At 57.7% G+C, this 20,088-nt stretch overlaps 1 protein-coding gene across 1 annotated transcript in view; it reads right to left on the bottom strand.

Annotated features, from left to right (window-relative positions):
• The window catches only part of LOC142924059 (fructosamine-3-kinase-like), a 60,239-nt gene extending 41,583 nt beyond the window's left edge, over positions 1-18,656 (bottom strand). The window contains exon 1 of the mRNA XM_076065508.1: positions 18,452-18,656. The gene's annotated coding sequence lies outside the window, so the exon portion shown is untranslated. The remainder of the gene's footprint in view (positions 1-18,451) is intronic.
• Between the last annotated feature and the right edge of the window lie 1,432 nt (positions 18,657-20,088).

The following is a 20,088-nucleotide window of genomic DNA, read 5'->3' as shown; positions in this document are numbered from 1 at the left end:
TGAGGAAGACGAGGGGTGAGGAGAGCGAGGGGTGAGGAAGACGAGGGGTGAGGAAGACGAGCTGAGGGGTGAGGAGAACGAGGGGTGAGGAGAACGAGCGGTGAGGAGGACAATGGGTGAGGAGGACAATGGGTGAGGAGGACAATGGGTGAGGAGGACGAAGGGTGAGGAGGGTAAGGTGAGGGGTGAGTAGGACGAGTCGAGTGGTGAGGAGGACAAGATGAGGGGTAAGAAGAACGAGGTGTGGGGTGAGGAGGACGAGGCAAATGGTGAGGACAGCGAAGGGAGGGGAGGACGAGGAGGACGAGCTAAGGGTGAGGAGGACGAGGCGAGGGAGAGGTGAGGGGTGAGGAGGACGAGGTGAGCGGTGAGGACGATGACGGGTGAGGAGGACGAGCTGAGGTGAGAGGTGAGGACGAGTCGAGGGTTGAAGAGGACGAGGTGAAAGGTGAGGCGGACGAGGGGTGAGGAGGACGATGGGTGAGGAAGATGAGGCGTGAGGGGTGACGAGGGGTGAGGGGTGAGGAGGACGAGAAGTGAGGAGGACGGGGGGTGAGAAGTAAGAAGAAGGAGGTGTGGGGGTGAGGAGGACGAGGCGAGGGCTGAGGAGAGCGAGGGGTGAGGAGGACGAGAGGTGAGGAGGACGAGGGGTGAGGAGGACGAAGGATGAGGTGAGGAGCAGGGTGCGGTGGACGAGCGAGGGGTGAGGACGGGGGGTGAGAAGAAAAACGAGGTGAGGACGAGGGTTGAGGAGAGCGAGGGGTGAAGAGAGCGAGGGGTGAGGAAGACGAGGGGTGAGGAGAGCGAGGGGTGAGGAAGACGAGGGGTGAGGAAGACGAGGGGTGAGGAGAGCGAGGGGTGAGGAGGACGAGGGGTGAGGAGAACGCGGGGTGAGGAGAACGAGCGGTGAGGAGGACGAGGGGTGAGGAGGACGAGGGGTGAGGAGGACGAGGTGAGCGGTGAGGACGACGACGGGTGAGGAGGACGAGCTGAGGTGAGAGGACGAGTCGAGGGGTGAGGAGGACGAGGTAAAAGGTGAGGCAGACGAGGGGTGAGGAGGACGATAGGTGAGAAAGATGAGGCGAGGGGTGAGGAGGACGAGGGGTGAGGAGGACGAGCGGTGAGGAGGACAATGGGTGAGGAGGACAATGGGTGAGGAGGACAATGGGTGAGGAGGACGAAGGGTGAGGAGGGTAAGGTGAGGGGTGAGTAGGACGAGTCGAGTGGTGAGGAGGACAAGATGAGGGGTAAGAAGAACGAGGTGTGGGGTGAGGAGGACGAGGCAAATGGTGAGGACAGCGAAGGGAGGGGAGGACGAGCTAAGGGTGAGGAGGACGAGGCGAGGGAGAGGTGAGGGGTGAGGATGACGAGGTGAGCGGTGAGGACGATGACGGGTGAGGAGGACGAGCTGAGGTGAGAGGTGAGGACGAGTCGAGGGTTGAGGAGGACGAGGTGAAAGGTGAGGCGGACGAGGGGTGAGGAGGACGATGGGTGAGGAAGATGAGGCGTGAGGGGTGACGAGGGGTGAGGGGTGAGGAGGACGAGAAGTGAGGAGGACGGGGGGTGAGAAGTAAGAAGAAGGAGGTGTGGGGGTGAGGAGGACGAGGCGAGGGCTGAGGAGAGCGAGGGGTGAGGAGGACGAGAGGTGAGGAGGACGAGGGGTGAGGAGGACGAAGGATGAGGAGGTGAGGAGCAGGGTGCGGTGGACGAGCGAGGGGTGAGGACGGGGGGTGAGAAGAAAAACGAGGTGAGGACGAGGGTTGAGGAGAGCGAGGGGTGAAGAGAGCGAGGGGTGAGGAAGACGAGGGGTGAGGAGAGCGAGGGGTGAGGAAGACGAGGGGTGAGGAAGACAAGCTGAGGGGTGAGGAGAACGAGGGGTGAGGAGAACGAGCGGTGAGGAGGACAATGGGTGAGGAGGACAATGGGTGAGGAGGACAATGGGTGAGGAGGACGAAGGGTGAGGAGGGTAAGGTGAGGGGTGAGTAGGACGAGTCGAGTGGTGAGGAGGACAAGATGAGGGGTAAGAAGAACGAGGTGTGGGGTGAGGAGGACGAGGCAAATGGTGAGGACAGCGAAGGGAGGGGAGGACGAGGAGGACGAGCTAAGGGTGAGGAGGACGAGGCGAGGGAGAGGTGAGGGGTGAGGAGGACGAGGTGAGCGGTGAGGACGATGACGGGTGAGGAGGACGAGCTGAGGTGAGAGGTGAGGACGAGTCGAGGGTTGAGGAGGACGAGGTGAAAGGTGAGGCGGACGAGGGGTGAGGAGGACGATGGGTGAGGAAGATGAGGCGTGAGGGGTGACGAGGGGTGAGGGGTGAGGAGGACGAGAAGTGAGGAGGACGGGGGGTGAGAAGTAAGAAGAAGGAGGTGTGGGGGTGAGGAGGACGAGGCGAGGGCTGAGGAGAGCGAGGGGTGAGGAGGACGAGAGGTGAGGAGGACGAGGGGTGAGGAGGACGAAGGATGAGGTGAGGAGCAGGGTGCGGTGGACGAGCGAGGGGTGAGGACGGGGGGTGAGAAGAAAAACGAGGTGAGGACGAGGGTTGAGGAGAGCGAGGGGTGAAGAGAGCGAGGGGTGAGGAAGACGAGGGGTGAGGAGAGCGAGGGGTGAGGAAGACGAGGGGTGAGGAAGACGAGGGGTGAGGAGAGCGAGGGGTGAGGAGGACGAGGGGTGAGGAGAACGCGGGGTGAGGAGAACGAGCGGTGAGGAGGACGAGGGGTGAGGAGGACGAGGGGTGAGGAGGACGAGGTGAGCGGTGAGGACGACGACGGGTGAGGAGGACGAGCTGAGGTGAGAGGACGAGTCGAGGGGTGAGGAGGACGAGGTAAAAGGTGAGGCAGACGAGGGGTGAGGAGGACGATAGGTGAGAAAGATGAGGCGAGGGGTGAGGAGGACGAGGGGTGAGGAGGACGAGCGGTGAGGAGGACAATGGGTGAGGAGGACAATGGGTGAAGAGGACAATGGGTGAGGAGGACGAAGGGTGAGGAGGGTAAGGTGAGGGGTGAGTAGGACGAGTCGAGTGGTGAGGAGGACAAGATGAGGGGTAAGAAGAACGAGGTGTGGGGTGAGGAGGACGAGGCAAATGGTGAGGACAGCGAAGGGAGGGGAGGACGAGGAGGACGAGCTAAGGGTGAGGAGGACGAGGCGAGGGAGAGGTGAGGGGTGAGGATGACGAGGTGAGCGGTGAGGACGATGACGGGTGAGGAGGACGAGCTGAGGTGAGAGGTGAGGACGAGTCGAGGGTTGAGGAGGACGAGGTGAAAGGTGAGGCGGACGAGGGGTGAGGACGATGGGTGAGGAAGATGAGGCGTGAGGGGTGACGAGGGGTGAGGGGTGAGGAGGACGAGAAGTGAGGAGGACGGGGGGTGAGAAGTAAGAAGAAGGAGGTGTGGGGGTGAGGAGGACGAGGCGAGGGCTGAGGAGAGCGAGGGGTGAGGAGGACGAGAGGTGAGAAGGTCGAGGGGTGAGGAGGACGAAGGATGAGGTGAGGAGCAGGGTGCGGTGGACGAGCGAGGGGTGAGGACGGGGGGTGTGAAGAAAAACGAGGTGAGGACGAGGGTTGAGGAGAGCGAGGGGTGAAGAGAGCGAGGGGTGAAGAGAGCGAGGGGTGAGGAAGACGAGGGGTGAGGAGAGCGAGGGGTGAGGAAGACGAGGGGTGAGGAAGACGAGGGGTGAGGAGAGCGAGGGGTGAGGAGGACGAGGGGTGAGGAGAACGAGGGGTGAGGAGAACGAGCGGTGAGGAGGACGAGGGGTGAGGAGGACGAGGGGTGAGGAGGACGAGGTGAGCGGTGAGGACGACGACGGGTGAGGAGGACGAGCTGAGGTGAGAGGACGAGTCGAGGGGTGAGGAGGACGAGGTAAAAGGTGAGGCAGACGAGGGGTGAGGAGGACGATAGGTGAGAAAGATGAGGCGAGGGGTGAGGAGGACGAGGGGTGAGGAGGATGAGGGGTGAGAAGGACGAGTCGAGGGGTGAGGAGGACGAGGTGAGGGGTGAGGAAGACGAGCTAAGGGGTGAGGAGGACGAGGGGTGAGGAGGACGAGCTGAGGGGTAAAGCGGATGAGGTGAGGGGTGAGGAAGACGAGGTGATGGGTGAGGATGAGGTGAGGGGTGTGGACGAGGTGAAAGGTCAAGCGGACGACGTGAGGGGTGAGGACGAGGTGAGGAAGACGAGCTGAGGGGTGAGGAGGACGAGGTGAGGAGGACGAGGGGTGAAGAGGACGAGCTGAGGAGGACGAGCTGAGGAGGACGAGGTGAGGTGTGAGGAGGACGAGGTGAGGGTGAGGAGGATGAGCTGAGGGGTAAAGATGACGAGGCAAGGGGTGAGGAGGACGAGGCGAGGACGAGGTGAGGGGTGACGAGGACGAAGTGAGGGGTGAGTACGAGGCGAGGGGTGAGGAGAACGAGGGGTGAGGTGGACGAGGCGAGGCGTGAGGAGGAGGCGAGGGGTGAGAACGAGGGTTGAGGAGGACGAGGCGATGGGTGAGGAAGACGAGGCGATGGGTGAGGAGGACGAGGTGATGGGTGAGGACGAGGTGAGGAGAGCGAGGGGTTAGAGAAGGACGAGGTGAGGGTGAGGAGGATGAGCTAAGGGGTAAAGATGACGAGGCGAGGACGAGGTGAGGGGTGAGGAGGACGAAGTGAGGGCGAGGTGAGGGGTGAGGAATACGAGCTGAGGGATGAGAAGGACGAGGTGAGGGGTGAGGACGAGGCGAGGACGAGGTGAGGGGTGAGGAGGACGAAGTGAGGGCGAGGTGAGGGGTGAGGAATACGAGCTGAGGGATGAGAAGGACGAGGTGAGGGGTGAGGAGGACGAGGCGACCCGAGCTCGATTCCCGCTTACAGCCACCATCACCACTGCGTCCTGGATCTCGAGAGGTCGGTTCAGCCTTAAATTAGTATCTGGTACGATGTGTACACATCGCAACTCGGGAGAAAAAGGCAGCTGAGGGTGGTCCCGGCCACCCACACAGAACATGTGTGAAACCCAGAGATTATGCGTGAAACACGTGCAGATCATTAGAAAAACAGGCAAATATCTTGTGTGATATCAAATATGGATCATGCGTAAAACACATACCGATCATACGCAAGAAACACACACTCAGGCAATGTATGAAAACACACTCATATGCTGCTGTAGGATACGTTGGTTCAGCAGATGTACAGGGTGATGGATTACAATGTAAAGTTTTTTTAAAATGGCGATGAAGAATATTGTCCATTCATTTGCAGTCCAGCCGTACACTCATTCATTCATGTGCTATCTTTTCGTCTATGCATCGGTCAATCCGCAAGTCAATTATGCAAGAGGACTCAGTCCCCCCCTGCCCCGCCCCCCTCTGCAAGTAGTAGCATCTCCCTGCACCACCCAGCTAACCCCACACTGCATGACGCGTTCTGCGCGATGCCTCAAGTTCAAGGTCGTGTGGGTGACACATTACCGTGGTGATTATTTGAAATGTAACTTTTTATTTTACCAGGTAAGTGAGCCATATAGCTCTTTTTAAGAAGCGATCTGGTCACAAATGTTAGTTTTAACGGAGTGGCTCATCTTGTGGAAATTTATAGCAGTAAAATACAGGCCAATTGTGGCCCGCGAAACGATATTTTGTGGCCCACTATTTGACACCTATTATTTATTTATTTTTAAATTATTATATTTTTTTTACCATAGCTCAGGCTCGTGACAGCTTCTGTTTGTTGACAAGTTAGCCAACGCGAATTAGCAACGTTAGTCACTTGGTTGAAACGTGATTCCGGAGTGACACCAAGTGGAAGGAAAATATATCCTGTCACCCAGTGCAAGGTACAGAGGACTTAGGAAGTGGGCGGACTCAACAAGTGTAATCAGTGACCTAATAAAGACAACAGAGTGTTGCAATAGGAAAGGGAAAATAATTACATGGATAGCAAATAGCATGAGATGGGTGGCAAGAACAAAAGAACCTGAATATTATAAAGAAGCTATAGATTATTATTACAAGAGAAACAAAGAAAAGGAAAAAGGACAGATATGTGCAATCGCAAAAGAAAATAATTTACCAAGAACAATTTAATCAAAAAGAGCAAGAAATTAAAAGATATAAAACATGAGACAATGCACTTGATGTTAAGAATTAAGACAGGTGGAGTAACATGGACACCAGAGTTAGCTCAATGGCATCCAGAGAGATTCGGTAGAGCAGAAGGATATGTAGAATGTGAACAAAAAGAAGAAAATCTAGATCACTTTATTTATGAATGTGAAAGGTATAAACACCTGAGAGAGAACACGATTGATGAATTTAATAATGATAAGAAAAACGAAGTGCTCAAAAAAAGCATGAACAATGATAAAGTTTTCAAATACCTCTCAGAATATATAGAAAGGGCATACTAAATAAGATCCCAAATACTCAGGTATTGGGATAAAAACATGTAAATATATCACCCCCACCTTCCCTGAGCTTTCCAGGATGTTCAAGCGGACCATGTGCCTTTTTGGGAGCACATATCTGTGTGAAAAGCTCTTTTGCACCATGAACTTTAATAAGTCAAAGTACAGGTCCAAACTTACTGATGAGCATTTCAAGCCATACTGAGGGTCTCAATTGCTTCCTCCCTCAAGCCAAATGTGGCTCAGCTGTGTAAGAAGAGGAAGCGCTGCCAGGTCTCTGGAAGCATGGAGTAGGTAAGAGAAGCCTATGTTCTGAAGAACCGTTCATGTTCTGAACTGTTATTAATAAAGATTGAGAAGATTGGATCAGTTGCACTTTTTTTTGGAATACTTGATGCGGCCCAGCCTCACCCAGACTCTACCTCCAGCGGCCCCCAGGTAAGTTGAGTTTGAGACTCCTGCTCTAAACGCATGTTTCTAAATATGGAGGGAAAAACTGGAAGACCTGGAGAACAATCCACGCGACCACGGGAGAGAGAGAGACATGCAAACTCCAAATATACAGGCGTCAGGGTCCGGATCGAACCCACAACCTCTTGCATACCAGGTGAAGGAGTTAACATCCCACCACCGCGGCACCCTTATGTACCAGGTTACACAGTCACGGACTCAAATGAAGACACAGTCCCTTCATTTAACAGTCTGTTCGATAAATAAGTTCTGTTAGCGAGCACCTATTAAGGCTAGCATGCCACACGAGGGGGTGGGTGGTCAGTTTTACCCAGGATAGCCCTACTGGCTCTTTTCAGGAGGGTTCTACCACATTTCCCAGCAATGATTACTAGGCACAGTATATTCCAACTGGGTAATTTGCGGGCAATTGTATTTAATTCGGTTAATCTGGTCCATGACGCTGGGATCTTCAACGTCCACTGAAGCAGACGGCACATGGTGTCTTTGCGGTGAACACGCCTGTAGCATTAAACAGGGCGGCCGCTGGATTCAAACCGCGAACATCTACGACAAGCGGCACACGTACAACTGCTACAGACACACGCCGAGTGTGTAATCACTCAATATGTGAGTGATTACACGCAACATTGTTGTGTGATTAAACACAACGTTGTTGTGTGTGTAATCACATACAAAAATATTGATGAGACGCAACGACGTTGTGTTGAGTGTAATCACAAACAACAACGTTGTGTTGAGTGTAATCACTCAAAACGACATTGTGTTGAGTGTAATCACTCACAACGACGTTGTGTTGAGTGTAATTACACACAACGACGTTGTGTTGAGTGTAATCACTTACAACAACAACAATGTGTTGAGTGTAATCACAGGCAACAATGTTGATGACACACAGCGTCCAACAGAGGGCGTCGTAGTCGTGCCATGGGGAGGCGGCGAGTGATGAACGCCACTGCGGCGCCGCAAAGAGATCAGAGCCGTGATATTTATTTATTTGTACACTGGAGGAGGAATCCGATGAGCTACGAAGTTTTTTTTTATCACAAACGTCCAGCGTCTTGGCCGTCACGATAGAACGAGGCCGATAAACGTGGAGGTATAAATGAGGGTGATGCTAAGTCGGTGTGCCGTGCCCTAAGTGAGGTTGCCATGGGCGTGTGCGTTGGCCGTGTCAGGAGCGGGTGAGGAGGACGAGGCAAGGGGTGAGGAGGACGAGGTGAAGGGTAAGAAGAACGAGGTCAGGAGGTGAGGGGTGAGGAGGACGAGATGAGGGGTGAGGAGGACGAGATGAGGTGTGAGGAGGACGAGGGGTGCGGAGGACGAGGGGTGAGGAGGACGAGGGGTGAGGAGGACGAGGGGTGAGGAGGACGAGGGGTGCCGAAGACGAGGGGTGAGGAGGACGAGGGGTGAGGAAGACGAGGGGTGAAGAGAACGAGGGGTGAGGAGGACGGGGGGTGAGGAGGACGAGGGGTGAGGAGGACGAGGGGTGAGGAGGACGAGGGGTGAGGAGGACAGGAGTGAGGAGGACGAGGGGTGAGTAGAGTGAGGGGTGAGGAGTAAGAAGAACGAGTTGTGGGGGTGAGGACGAGGTGAGGGGTGAGAACGAGGTGAGGGTTGAGGACAAGTGAGGTGGACGAGGTGAGGGGTGAGAATGAGGTGAGGGGTCAAGAGGGCGAGGTGAGGGGTCAAGCGGACGACGTGAGGGGTAAGGAGGACGAGGTGAGGAGTGAGGAGGATGAGGAGCGGGGTGCGGTGGACGAGCGAGGGGTGAGGAGGACGAGGGGCGAGGAGGACGGGGGGTGAGAAGGAAGAAGAACGAGGTGTGGGGGTGAGGAGGACGACGGGTGAGGAGGACGAGGTGAGGGCTGAGGAGAGCGAGGCGTGAGGAGAGCGAGGGGTGAGGAGAGCGAGGGGTGAGGAGGACGAGGGGTGAGGAGGACGAGGGGTGAGTAGGTGAGGAGCAGGGTGCGGTGGACGAGCGAGGGGTGAGGACGGGGGGTGAGAAGAAAAACGAGGTGTGGGGGTGAGGACGAGGGTTGAGGAGAGCGAGGGTTGAGGAGAGCGAGGGTTGAGGAGAGCGAGGGGTGAGGAGAGCGAGGGGTGAGGAGAGCGAGGGTTGAGGAGAGCGAGGGGTGAGGAGAGCGAGGGTTGAGGAGAGCGAGGGTTGAGGAGAGCGAGGGTTGAGGAGAGCGAGGGTTGAGGAGAGCGAGGGTTGAGGAGAGCGAGGGTTGAGGAGAGCGAGGGGTGAGGAGAGCGAGGGGTGAGGAGAGCGAGGGGTGAGGAGAGCGAGGGGTGAGGAGGACGAGGGGTGAGGAGGACGAGGGGTGAGGAGGACGAGGGGTGAGGAGAACGAGTCGAGGGGTGAGGAGGAAGAGGTGAGGGGTATGAAGAACGCGGTGTGGGTGAGAAGGACGAGGTGAGGGGTGAGGCGGGCGAGGCGTGAGGATGACGAAGCGCGGGGTGCGGTGGACGAGGTGAGGGGTGAGGAAGACGAGCTGAGGGGTGAGGAGAACGAGCGGTGAGGAGGACAATGGGTGAGGACGAGGGGTGAGGAAGGTGAGGTGAGGGGTGAGTAGGATGAGTCCAGTGGTGAGGACAAGATGAGGGGTAAGAAGAACGAGGTGAGGGGTGAGGAGGACGAGGTGAGCGGTGAGGACGACGACGGGTGAGGAGGACGAGCTGAGGTGAGAGGTGAGGACGAGTCGAGGGGTGAGGAGGACGAGGTGAAAGGTGAGGCGGACGAGGGGTGAGGAGGACGATGGGTGAGAAAGATGAGGACGAGGGGTGAGGAGGACGAGGGGTGAGGAGGACGAGGGGTGGGGAGGACGAGGGGTGAGGAGGACAAGGGGTGAGGAGAGTGAGAGGTGAGGAGTATGAAGAATGAGCTGTGGGGGTGAGGAGGACGAGGTGAGGGGTGAGAACGAGGTGAGGGTTGAGGACAAGTGAGGTGGACGAGGTGAGGGGTGACAAAGGGGTGAGGGGTCAAGAGGACGAGGTGAGGGGTCAAGCGGACGACGTGAGGGGTAAGGAGGACGAGGTGAGGGGTGAGGAGGATGAGGAGCAGGGTGCGGTGGACGAGCGAGGGGTGAGGAGAACGAGAAGTGAGGAGGACGGGGGGTGAGAAGTAAGAAGAACGAGGTGTGGGGGTGAGGAGGACGAGGGGTGAGGAGGACGAGGCGAGGGCTGAGGAGAGCGACGCGTGAGGAGAGCGAGCGGTGAGGAGAGTGAGGGGTGAGGAGGACGAGGGGTGAGGAGGACGAGGGGTGAGGAGGACGAGGGGTGAGGAGGACGAGGGGTGAGGAGGACGAGGGGTGAGGAGGACGAGGGGTGAGGAGGACGAGGGGTGAGGAGGGTGAGGTGAGGGGTGAGTAGGACGAGTCGAGTGGTGAGGAAGACAAGATGAGGGGTAAGAAGAACGAGGTGTGGGGTGAGGAGGACGAGGCAAATGGTGAGGACAGCGAGGGGAGGGGAGGACGAGGAGGACGAGCTAAGGGTGAGGAGGACGAGGCAAATGGTGAGGACAGCGAGGGGAGGGGAGGACGAGGAGTGAGGACGAGCTAAGGGTGAGGAGGACGAGGCGAGGGAGAGGTGAGGGGTGAGGACGAGGTGAGCGGTGAGGACGGCGACGGGTGAGGAGGACGAGCTGAGGTGAGAGGTGAGGACGAGTCGAGGGGTGAGGAGGACGAGGTGAAAGGTGAGGCGGACGAGGGGTGAGGAGGACGATGGGTGAGGAAGATGAGGCGTGAGGGGTGAGGAGGACGAGGGGTGAGGGGTGAGGAGGACGAGAAGTGAGGAGGACGGGGGGTGAGAAGTAAGAAGAACGAGGTGTGGGGGTGAGGAGGACGAGGCGAGGGCTGAGGAGAGCGAGGGGTGAGGAGGACGAGGGGTGAGGAGGACGAGGGATGAGGAGGTGAGGAGCAGGGTGCGGTGGACGAGCGAGGGGTGAGGACGGGGGGTGAGAAGAAAAACGAGGTGAGGACGAGGGTTGAGGAGAGCGAGGGGTGAGGAAGACGAGGGGTGAGGAAGACCAGGGGTGAGGAGAGCGAGGGGTGAGGAGGTCGAGGGGTGAGGAGGACGAGTCGAGGAGTGAGGAGGAAGAGGTGAGGGGTAAGAAGAACGCGGTGTGGGTGAGAAGGACGAGGTGAGGGGTGAGTAGGACCAGTCGAGTGGTGAGGAGGACAAGATGAGGGGTAAGAAGAACGAGGTGTGGGGTGAGGAGGACGAGGCAAATGGTGAGGACAGCGAGGGGAGGGGAGGACGAGGAGTGAGGACGAGCTAAGGGTGAGGAGGACGAGGCGAGGGAGAGGTGAGGGGTGAAGACGACGACGGGTGAGGAGGACGAGCTGAGGTGAGGACGAGTCGAGGGGTGAGGAGGACGAGGTGAAAGGTGAGGCGGACGAGGGGTGAGGAGGACGATGGGTGAGGAAGATGAGGCGAGGGGTGAGGAGGACGAGGGGTGAGGAGGACGAGGTGAGGGGTGAGGAAGACGAGCTGAGGGGTGAGGAGGACGAGGGGTGAGGAGGACGAGCTGAGGGGTAAAGCGGATGAGGTGAGGGGTGAGGAAGACGAGGTGATGGGTGAGGATGAGGTGAGGGGTGTGGACGAGGTGAAAGGTCAAGCGGACGACCTGAGGGGTGAGGACGAGGTGAGGAAGACGAGCTGAGGGGTGAGGAGGACGAGGTGAGGAGGACGAGGGGTGAAGAGGACGAGCTGAGGAGGACGAGGTGACGGGTGAGGAGGACGAGGTGAGGGTGAGGAGGATGAGCTGAGGGGTAAAGATGACGAGGCAAGGGGTGAGGACGAGGCGAGGACGAGGTGAGGGGTGAGGAGGACGAAGTGAGGGGTGAGGAGAATGAAGTGAGGGGTGAGTACGAGGCGAGGGGTGAGGAGAACGAGGGGTGAGGAGGACGAGGCGAGGGGTGAGGTGAAGAGGACGAGCTGAGGAAGACGAGGTGAGGGGTGAAGAGGACGAGGTGAGGGGTGAGGAGGACGAGGTGAGGAGGACGAAGTGAGGGGTGAGGAGAACGAGGGGTGAGGAGAACGAGGGGTGAGGAGGACGAGGCGAGCGGTGAGGAGGAGGCGAGGGGTGAGAGCGAGGGTTGAGGAGGACGAGGCGATGGGTGAGGAGGACGAGGTGATGGGTGAGGACGAGGTGAGGAGAGCGAGGGGTTAGAGAAGGACGAGGTGAGGGTGAGGAGGATGAGCTAAGGGGTAAAGATGACGAGGCAAGGGGTGAGGACGAGGCGAGGACGAGGTGAGGGGTGAGGAGGACGAAGTGAGGGCGAGGTGAGGGGTGAGGAATACGAGCTGAGGGATGAGAAGAACGAGGTGAGGGGTGAGGAGGACGAGGTGAGGGGTGAGAACGAGGGGTGAAGGAGAACGGGGTGAGGAGGACGAGGCGAGATGCGAGGACGGGGTGAGGACGAGGTGAAGGGTGAGGAGGAGGTGATGTTTGATTCGTGACAAAACATGTAATAAAGTTATTAATAACAATCTGAATTATAGTCAATTATTCACGTCTACTACAGAGAGTGCAGGTAGCCGTGTGAGGATGAGGTGAGAACGAGGTGAGGGGTAACGACGAGGTGAGTAGAACGAGAGGCGAGGGGTGAGAACGGGGTGAGGGTTGAGGACGACGGGTGAGGTGGACGAGGTGAGGGGTGAGGATGAGTCGAGAGGTGAGGGGTGAGGATGAGTCGAGGGGTGAGGAGGACGAGGTAAAACGTGAGGCAGACGAGGAATGAGGAGGACGATGGGTGAGAAAGATGAGGCGAGGGGTGAGGAGGACGAGGGGTGAGGAGGACGAGGGGTGAGGAGGACGGGAGTGAGGAGGACGAGGGGTGAGGAGAGTGAGGGGTGAGGAGGACGAGGGGTGAGGAGGACGAGAGTGAGGAGGATGAGAGTGAGGAGGACGAGGGCTGAGGAGAGTGAGGGGTGAGGAGTAAGAAGAACGAGCTGTGGGGGTGAGGACGAGGTGAGGGGTGAGAACGAGGTGAGGGTTGAGGACAAGTGAGGTGGACGAGGTGAGGGGTGAGAATGAGGTGAGGGGTGAGAATGAGGTGAGGGGTCAAGAGGACGAGGTGAGGGGTCAAGCGGATGACGTGAGGGGTAAGGAGGACGAGGTGAGGGGTGAGGAGGATGAGGAGCAGGGTGCGGTGGACGAGCGAGGGGTGAGGAGGATGAGAAGTGAGGAGGACGGGGGGTGAGACGTAAGAAGAACGAGGTGTGTGGGTGAGGAGGACGAGGCGAGGGCTGAGGAGAGCGAGGGGTGAGGAAGACGAGGGGTGAGGAGAGCGAGGGGTGAGGAGGACGAGGGGTGAGGAGAACGAGGGGTGAGGAGGACGAGAGGTAAGGAGGACGAGGGGTGAGGAGAACGAGGGGTGAGGAGGACGAGAGGTAAGGAGGTGAGGGGTGCGAAGGACGAGTCGAGGGGTGAGGAGGAAGAGGTGAGGGGTAAGAAGAACGCGGTGTGGGTGAGAAGGACGAGGTGAGGGGTGAGGTGGGCGAGGCGTGAGGATGACGAGGCGCGGGGTGCGGTGGACGAGGTGAGGTGAGGGGTGAGGAAGACGAGCTGAGAGGTGAGGAGAACGAGGGGTGAGGAGAACGAGCGGTGAGGAGGACGATGTGTGAGGAGAACGATGGGTGAGGAGGACGAGGGGTGACGAGGGGTGAGGAGGGTGAGGTGAGGGGTGAGTAGGACGAGTCGAGTGGTGAGGAGGACAAGATGAGGGGTAAGAAGAACGAGGTGTGGGGTGAGGAGGACGAGGCAAATGGTGAGGACAGCGAGGGGAGGGGAGGACGAGGAGTGAGGACGAGCTAAGGGTGAGGAGGACGAGGCGAGGGAGAGGTGAGGGGTGAGAAGGACGAGGTGAGCGGTGAGGACGACGACGGGTGAGGAGGACGAGCTGAGGTGATAGGACGAGTCGAGGGGTGAGGAGGACGAGGGGTGAGGAGGACGATGGGTGAGGAAGATGAGGCGAAGGGTGAGGAAGATGAGGCGAGGGGTGAGGAGGACGAGGGGTGAGGAGGATGAGGGGTGAGAAGGACGAGTCGAGGGGTGAGGAGGACGAGGTGAGGGGGGAGGAAGACGAAGTGATGGGTGAGGATGAGGTGAGGGGTGTGGACGAGGTGAAAGGTCAAGCGGACGACGTGAGAGTTGAGAGGACGAGCTGAGGAGGACGAGGTGAGGGGTGAGGAGGACGAGGTGAGGAGGATGAGCTGAGGGGTAAAGATGACGAGGCAAGGGGTGAGGAGGACGAGGCGAGGACGAGGTGAGGGGTGAGGAGGACGAAGTGAGGGGTGAGGAGAACGAGGGGTGAGAACGAGGGTTGAGGAGAACGAGGCGATGGGTGAGGAGGACGAGGTGATGGGTGAGGACGAGGTGAGGAGAGCGAGGGGTTAGAGAAGGACGAGGTGAGGGTGAGGAGGATGAGCTAAGGGGTAAAGATGACGAGGCAAGGGGTGAGGACGAGGCGAGGACGAGGTGAGGGGTGAGGAGGACGAAGTGAGGGGTGAGGAGAACGAGGGGTGAGAACGAGGGTTGAGGAGAACGAGGCGATGGGTGAGGAGGACGAGGTGATGGGTGAGGACGAGGTGAGGAGAGCGAGGGGTTAGAGAAGGACGAGGTGAGGGTGAGGAGGATGAGCTAAGGGGTAAAGATGACGAGGCAAGGGGTGAGGACGAGGCGAGGACGAGGTGAGGGGTGAGGAGGACGAAGTGAGGGCGAGGTGAGGGGTGAGGAATACGAGCTGAGGGATGAGAAGGACGAGGTGAAGGGTGAGGAGGACGAGGCGAGGGGTGAGAACGAGGGGTGAAGGTGAACGGGGTGAGGAGGACGAGGCGAGATGCGAGGACGGGGTGAGGACGAGGTGAAGGGTGAGGAGGAGGTGATGTTTGATTCGTGACAAAACATGTAATAAAGTTATAAATAACAATCTGAATTATATTCTTAGTTTAGTTATTTTGTTGTTTTTCTCTTCAACGTGACTTTACCGAAAAAACTAAGAATATGAATTACTGCAGTCACGAAAGCTTTAAATCAAAATTTAATCTGAATTATAGTCAATTATTCACGTCTACTACATAGAGTGCAGGTAGCCGTGTGAGGATGAGGTGAGAACGAGGTGAGGGGTAAGGACGAGGTGAGTAGAACGAGAGACGAGGGGTGAGAACGAGGTGAGGGTTGAGGACGACGGGTGAGGTGGACGAGGTGAGGGGTGAGGATGAGGCGAGGGGTGAGGATGAGGCGAGCGGTGAGGACGAGGTGAGTAGAACGGGGGTGAGGACGAGGCGAGGGGTGAGGAGAACGAGGTGAGAAGATGAGGGGTGAGGAGGGCGAGGGGTGAGGAGGGCGAGGGGTGAGGAGGGCGAGGGGTGAGGAGGGCGAGGGGTGAGGAGGGCGAGGGGTGAGGAGGGCGAGGGGTGAGGAGGGCGAGGGGTGAGGAGGGCGAGGGGTGAGGAGGGCGAGGGGTGAGGAGGGCGAGGCGTGAGGAGGTCGAGAGGTGAGGAGGGCGAGGGGTGAGGAGGGCGAGGGGTGAGGAGGGCGAGGGGTGAGGAGGGCGAGGGGTGAGGAGGGCGAGGGGTGAGGAGGGCGAGGGGTGAGGAGGACGAGGGGTGAGGAGGACGAGAGTGAGGAGGACGAGGGCTGAGGAGAGTGAGGGGTGAGGAGTAAGAAGAACGAGTTGTGGGGGTGAGGACGAGGTGAGGGGTGAGAACGAGGTGAGGGGTGAGGACAAGTGAGGTGGACGAGGTGAGGGGTGAGAATGAGGTGAGGGGTGAGAATGAGGTGAGGGGTCAAGAGGACGAGTTGAGGGGTCAAGCGGACGACGTGAGGGGTAAGGAGGACGAGGTGAGGGGTGAGGAGGATGAGGAGCAGGGTGCGGTGGACGAGCGAGGGGTGAGGAGGATGAGAAGTGAGGAGGACGGGGGGTGAGACGTAAGAAGAACGAGGTGTGTGGGTGAGGAGGACGAGGCGAGGGCTGAGGAGAGCGAGGGGTGAGGACGGGGGGTGAGAAGAAAAACGAGGTGAGGACGAGGGTTGAGGAGAGCGAGGGGTGAGGAAGACGAGGGGTGAGGAGAGCGAGGGGTGAGGAGGACGAGGGGTGAGGAGAACGAGGGGTGAGGAGGACGAGAGGTAAGGAGGTGAGGGGTGCGAAGGACGAGTCGAGGGGTGAGGAGGAAGAGGTGAGGGGTAAGAAGAACGCGGTGTGGGTGAGAAGGACGAGGTGAGGGGTGAGGTGGGCGAGGCGTGAGGATGACGAGGCGCGGGGTGCGGTGGACGAGGTGAGGTGAGGGGTGAGGAAGACGAGCTGAGGGGTGAGGAGAACGAGGGGTGAGGAGAACGAGCGGTGAGGAGGACGATGTGTGAGGAGGACGATGGGTGAGGAGGACGAGGGGTGACGAGGGGTGAGGAGGGTGAGGTGAGGGGTGAGTAGGACGAGTCGAGTGGTGAGGAGGACAAGATGAGGGGTAAGAAGAACGAGGTGTGGGGTGAGGAGGACGAGGCAAATGGTGAGGACAGCGAGGGGAGGGGAGGACGAGGAGTGAGGACGAGCTAAGGGTGAGGAGGACGAGGCGAGGGAGAGGTGAGGGGTGAGAAGGACGAGGTGAGCGGTGAGGACGACGACGGGTGAGGAGGACGAGCTGAGGTGAGAGGACGAGCTGAGGTGAGAGGACGAGCTGAGGTGAGAGGACGAGTCGAGGGGTGAGGAGGACGAGGGGTGAGGAGGACGATGGGTGAGGAAGATGAGGCGAGGGGTGAGGAAGATGAGGCGAGGGGTGAGGAGGACGAGGGGTGAGGAGGATGAGGGGTGAGAAGGACGAGTCGAGGGGTGAGGAGGACGAGGTGAGGGGGGAGGAAGACGAAGTGATGGGTGAGGATGAGGTGAGGGGTGTGGACGAGGTGAAAGGTCAAGCGGACGACGTGAGGGTTGAGAGGACGAGCTGAGGAGGACGAGGTGAGGGGTGAGGAGGACGAGGTGAGGAGGATGAGCTGAGGGGTAAAGATGACGAGGCAAGGGGTGAGGAGGACGAGGCGAGGACGAGGTGAGGGGTGAGGAGGACGAAGTGAGGGGTGAGGAGAACGAGGGGTGAGAACGAGGGTTGAGGAGAACGAGGCGATGGGTGAGGAGGACGAGGTGATGGGTGAGGACGAGGTGAGGAGAGCGAGGGGTTAGAGAAGGACGAGGTGAGGGTGAGGAGGATGAGCTAAGGGGTAAAGATGACGAGGCAAGGGGTGAGGACGAGGCGAGGACGAGGTGAGGGGTGAGGAGGACGAAGTGAGGGGTGAGGAGAACGAGGGGTGAGAACGAGGGTTGAGGAGAACGAGGCGATGGGTGATGAGGACGAGGTGATGGGTGAGGACGAGGTGAGGAGAGCGAGGGGTTAGAGAAGGACGAGGTGAGGGTGAGGAGGATGAGCTAAGGGGTAAAGATGACGAGGCAAGGGGTGAGGACGAGGCGAGGACGAGGTGAGGGGTGAGGAGGACGAAGTGAGGGCGAGGTGAGGGGTGAGGAATACGAGCTGAGGGATGAGAAGGACGAGGTGAAGGGTGAGGAGGACGAGGCGAGGGGTGAGAACGAGGGGTGAAGGTGAACGGGGTGAGGAGGACGAGGCGAGATGCGAGGACGGGGTGAGGACGAGGTGAAGGGTGAGGAGGAGGTGATGTTTGATTCGTGACAAAACATGTAATAAAGTTATTAATAACAATCTGAATTATAGTCAATTATTCACGTCTACTACATAGAGTGCAGGTAGCCGTGTGAGGATGAGGTGAGAACGAGGTGAGGGGTAAGGACGAGGTGAGTAGAACGAGAGGCGAGGGGTGAGAACGAGGTGAGGGTTGAGGACGACGGGTGAGGTGGACGAGGTGAGGGGTGAGGACGAGGCGAGAAGATGAGGGGTGAGGAGAACGAGGGGTGAGGAGGGCGAGGGGTGAGGAGGGCGAGGGGTGAGGAGGGCGAGGGGTGAGGAGGGCGAGGGGTGAGGAGGGCGAGGCGTGAGGAGGGCGAGGGGTGAGGAGGGCGAGGGGTGAGGAGGGCGAGGGGTGAGGAGGACGAGGGGTGAGGAGGACGAGGGGTGAGGAGGACGAGGCTAGGGGTGAGGAGGACGAGGCTAGGGGTGAGGAGGACGAGGCTAGGGGTGAGGAGGACGAGGCTAGGGGTGAGGAGGACGAGGCTAGGGGTGAGGAGGACGAGGCTAGGGGTGAGGAGGACGAGGCTAGGGGTGAGGAGGATGAGGTGAGGTCGGTAAGGGAGGTGTCCGTCTCCGGAGTGTTGCATGATATTTGTTGCTATGCTCGATGTTTGGTTGGTGACATAACATTCAATAAAGTTCTAAATAACATCCTGAAAGATAATAAATTACTCGTGTCTGCTGCATAGAGGCCAGGTACCCGCGTTTGCCTTCTGCGTGTGCGTGTAGATAAATCAGAATCTGTATTTTACATGAGTTTTGACGTTCTCATTCACACACGTCCAGAAGGGTCGGGTTAGCCAGTTGCATCAACAACAAAATGCAATTAAAGATACTCGAGTAAGGATTGAGAAAATGTAGTCAAGTCACGAATAAATGTCATGTAAAATCAAACTGTGCAAGCTCATACCTTCTTGTAGATTTGTCAACATCAAATCCAAGCTTGGGCAAGATGGCAAAACACCAACAGTCAAAGTACCATACCAAGACAGTGGCCTCGATTAAATTGCATTCAAACATTGAACTCTCGACACGTGGGTGAAGAGGTTCCGAGTTTCAAATCGCAGACGCAAAAGCCGCGTCGAGAACTTTGAGCACTGGCTGATACGAAGGCAGCTTCCTCTGCCCCCATAGGGTGCCTGGGGGCACGTGATCTGGCTCCGCCCATGGTAGGCGGGGCCAATTGCGTCACTTCCTGCGCACTCACCTCCGACCCCAATGGCGTTACGTCACTCCGGCAGGGCGAGCGAGCTGAGCGGCTGCGTTTGTCTCTTGCGCCCCCAACAGGAGCCATGAAGTTCTTCAAGAGACGGCAGCAGATGCAAGCGACGCTGGAGACTCCAAATTCGTCAACAGTGGAGGTGAGTGGCGCCACCTCTTGCGTTGGAGTTATACGAAGTAACAAATAGAGTACTGCGATCACATCGAGAAAAAATATTATTTTTTAAAATATTTAAATTTTACTTTAAATTGAGCGCTTGATGCGTGGGTAACGAGGTTCATAGTTTAAGATCACAGATTGAGAGTTTCATCAAGGATTTTAGTCGGAGAAAGCTTTCTCTGGGCAGTTGGTCCTTGTTTGCGTTGCCAAGGTGATAGCATCTCGTGTCAACTGCCATTTCCCAGCAGCTGTGCCTGGGGGTCACGTGACGTTTGGTGACGCAATAAGGCCCGAGCCATTGGCTCCGCCCTTTTTGGGTAAAGCCAGTGACGTAATCACTGCCGTAGATGACGTCATCACTGTATTCGATGCCTTCTTCACTGAAATTGACGTCGTCACTGTAATTGATGACGTCATCACTAATCGATGTCATCGCTGTAGTCGATGGCGTAATCGCTGCATCTGATGACGGCATCGCTGCATTTGATTACGTCAGCGCTGCGGGCTCCTTATCGCTGCGTGGTGGCCTGTAATTCGGGCAAAGCCAGCGATCTGAGCACCTGTGTTTCTTTATCTGCGTCGGCAAGAATATACATGATATTCTTCAACAGACCACAGTTGAGAAAGCAACACATGAGACAATGAATGTGTCAACAGAGTAGGTGCGTAGTGCCACCTCTTGGGGGCCGTCCATAAATGACGTCACGCACTTGGGGGGTTGGCAGACATTTGTGACGATGTGTGACGGGGGGGGGGGTTTGAGAAATGTGATGTCACATCAAAATGCGCAATTTTAAATAAAAATAGACAACACGTTCTACTTAATTAAATACTTTTTAATAAATGTTCTACAACATCAGAGTGCAGCACCACATTAATACGCACTACAATGGCAATAGTTTAATATGTTTTCTTGTTCATGTTTTTTGTTTGTTGCGGGTGCACCCGATTCAAGGGCTGAATGGCTCACAGGGCTATACCAAATAAATGGAACTGTGAACTAAAGCGATTTGAAGCATGTTTTTTTTTTTTGGGGGGGGGGGGTCTGACTTTTTGTGACACCGTGTGACAAAGGGGGAGGGGTCCAAAATAGCATGACGTCATTTATGGACGGCCCCTTGTGTTTTGATGTCAGAGGAGTTGTACTCGGTAAGAGAGGTAGGGGA

Source organism: Petromyzon marinus, chromosome 8, assembly GCF_048934315.1.
Source record: "Petromyzon marinus isolate PM22_M1 ecotype Great Lakes invasive population chromosome 8, UKy_Petmar_22M1.pri1.0, whole genome shotgun sequence".
In the NCBI taxonomy this organism is placed as follows: domain Eukaryota; kingdom Metazoa; phylum Chordata; class Hyperoartia; order Petromyzontiformes; family Petromyzontidae; genus Petromyzon; species Petromyzon marinus.
Note: the sequence above shows the minus strand (reverse complement) of the source record. Positions and strands in the feature narration are given on the sequence as shown.